Below are 2,500 nucleotides of genomic sequence, written 5' to 3' on the forward strand. Positions count from 1 at the left end.
ATGGTACGACAACTTTTCTCGTGCCTATGGTACGACAACTTTTCTCGTGCCTATGGTACAACAACTTTTCGCCGTGCCCCTGGTACACCGCTCAGTAGCACTTTGCCACACAAACTCTCCTCGTGCCTATGGTACGACAACTTTTCTCGTGCCTATGGTACAACAACTTTCCTCCATGCCCCTGGTACGACAGCTTTTCTCGTGCCTATGGTACAACAACTTTTCTCGTGCCTATGGTACAACAACTTTCCTCCGTGCCCCTGGTACGACAGCTTTTCTCGTGCCTATGGTACAACAACTTTTCTCGTGCCTATGGTACAACAACCTTTCGCCGTGCCCCTGGTACACCGCTCAGTAGCACTTTGCCACACAAACTCTCCTCGTGCCTATGGTACGACAACTTTTCTCGTGCCTATGGTACAACAACTTTCCTCCGTGCCCCTGGTACGACAGCTTTTCTCGTGCCTATGGTACAACAACTTTTCTCGTGCCTATGGTACAACAACTTTCCTCCGTGCCCCTGGTACGACAGCTTTTCTCGTGCCTATGGTACAACAACTTTTCTCGTGCCTATGGTACAACAACCTTTCGCCGTGCCCCTGGTACACCGCTCAGTAGCACTTTGCCACACAAACTCTCCTCGTGCCTATGGTACGACAACTTTTCTCGTGCCTATGGTACAACAACTTTCCTCCGTGCCCCTGGTACGACAGCTTTTCTCGTGCCTATGGTACAACAACTTTTCTCGTGCCTATGGTACAACAACTTTTCGCCGTGCCCCTGGTACACCGCTCAGTAGCACTTTGCCACACACACACTCCTCGTACCTATGGTACGACAACTTTTCTCGTGCCTATGGTACGACAACTTTTCTCGTGCCTATGGTACAACAACCTTTCCCCGTGCCCCTGGTACACTGCGCAGAAACTCTTTGCCACACACACACACCACTCGTGCCTATGGTACGACAACAGGCCCCGGGGACCTACATCGCACCTTGCTCTTGCCTCCCTTACAGCTGAAAAAGGTCCATGCCTGTGCCCTGGCCCTGCTGAAATTCCCTCTCCATTTAGCCGAGGCAGTGAGTCGGCCTCCTGTCTCCCTTTACGGTCGAAAAAGATGTGCTCCTGGGCGCGCTGGCCCTGCTGCTACTCACATCGGGCATGGACCTGGACCTCCAGCAGGCCCCGGGGACCTACATCGCACATTGCTCTTCCCTCCCTTACAGCTGAAAAAGGTCCATGCTTGTGCCCTGGCCCTTCTGAAATTCCCTCTCCATTTAGCCGAGGCAGAGAGTCGGCCTCCTGTCTCCTTTACGGTCGAAAAAGATGTGCTCCTGGGCGCGCTGGCCCTGCTGCTACTCACATCGGGCATGGACCTGGACCTCCAGCAGGCCCCGGGGACCTACATCGCACATTGCTCTTCCCTCCCTTACAGCTGAAAAAGGTCCATGCTTGTGCCCTGGCCCTTCTGAAATTCCCTCTCCATTTAGCCGAGGCAGAGAGTCGGCCTCCTGTCTCCTTTACGGTCGAAAAAGATGTGCTCCTGGGCGCGCTGGCCCTGCTGCTACTCACATCGGGCATGGACCTGGACCTCCAGCAGGCCCCGGGGACCTACATCACACCTTGCTCTTGCCTCCCTTACAGCTGAAAAAGGTCCATGCCTGTGCCCTGGCCCTGCTGAAATTCCCTCTCCATTTAGCCGAGGCAGTGAGTCGGCCTCCTGTCTCCCTTTACGGTCGAAAAAGATGTGCTCCTTGGCGCGCTGGCCCTGCTGCTACTCACATCGGGCATGGACCTGGACCTCCAGCAGGCCCCGGGGACCTACATCACACCTTGCTCTTGCCTCCCTTACAGCTGAAAAGGTCCATGCTTGTGCCCTGGCCCTTCTGAAATTCCCTCTCCATTTAGCCGAGGCAGTGAGTCGGCCTCCTGTCTCCCTTTACGGTCGAAAAAGATGTGCTCCTGGGCGCGCTGGCCCTGCTGCTACTCACATCGGGCATGGACCTGGACCTCCAGCAGGCCCCGGGGACCTACATCACACCTTGCTCTTGCCTCCCTTACAGCTGAAAAGGTCCATGCTTTTGCCCTGGCCCTTCTGAAATTCCCTCTCCATTTAGCCGAGGCAGTGAGTCGGCCTCCTGTCTCCCTTTACGGTCGAAAAAGATGTGCTCCTGGACGCGCTGGCGCCGGCTGCTACTCACATCGGGCATGGACCTGGACCTCCAGTAGGCCCCGGGGACCTACATCACACCTTGCTCTTGCCTCCCTTACAGCTGAAAAGGTCCATGCTTTTGCCCTGGCCCTTCTGAAATTCCCTCTCCATTTAGCCGAGGCAGTGAGTCGGCCTCCTGTCTCCCTTTACGGTCGAAAAAGATGTGCTCCTGGACGCGCTGGCGCCGGCTGCTACTCACATCGGGCATGGACCTGGACCTCCAGTAGGCCCCGGGGACCTACATCACACCTTGCTCTTGCCTCCCTTACAGCTGAAAAGGTCCATG

Source organism: Mchenga conophoros, linkage group LG18, assembly GCF_057382185.1.
Source record: "Mchenga conophoros isolate Kocher_MC1m ecotype Shallow Benthic linkage group LG18, M_conophoros_male_GT1.1, whole genome shotgun sequence".
In the NCBI taxonomy this organism is placed as follows: Eukaryota; Metazoa; Chordata; class Actinopteri; order Cichliformes; family Cichlidae; genus Mchenga; species Mchenga conophoros.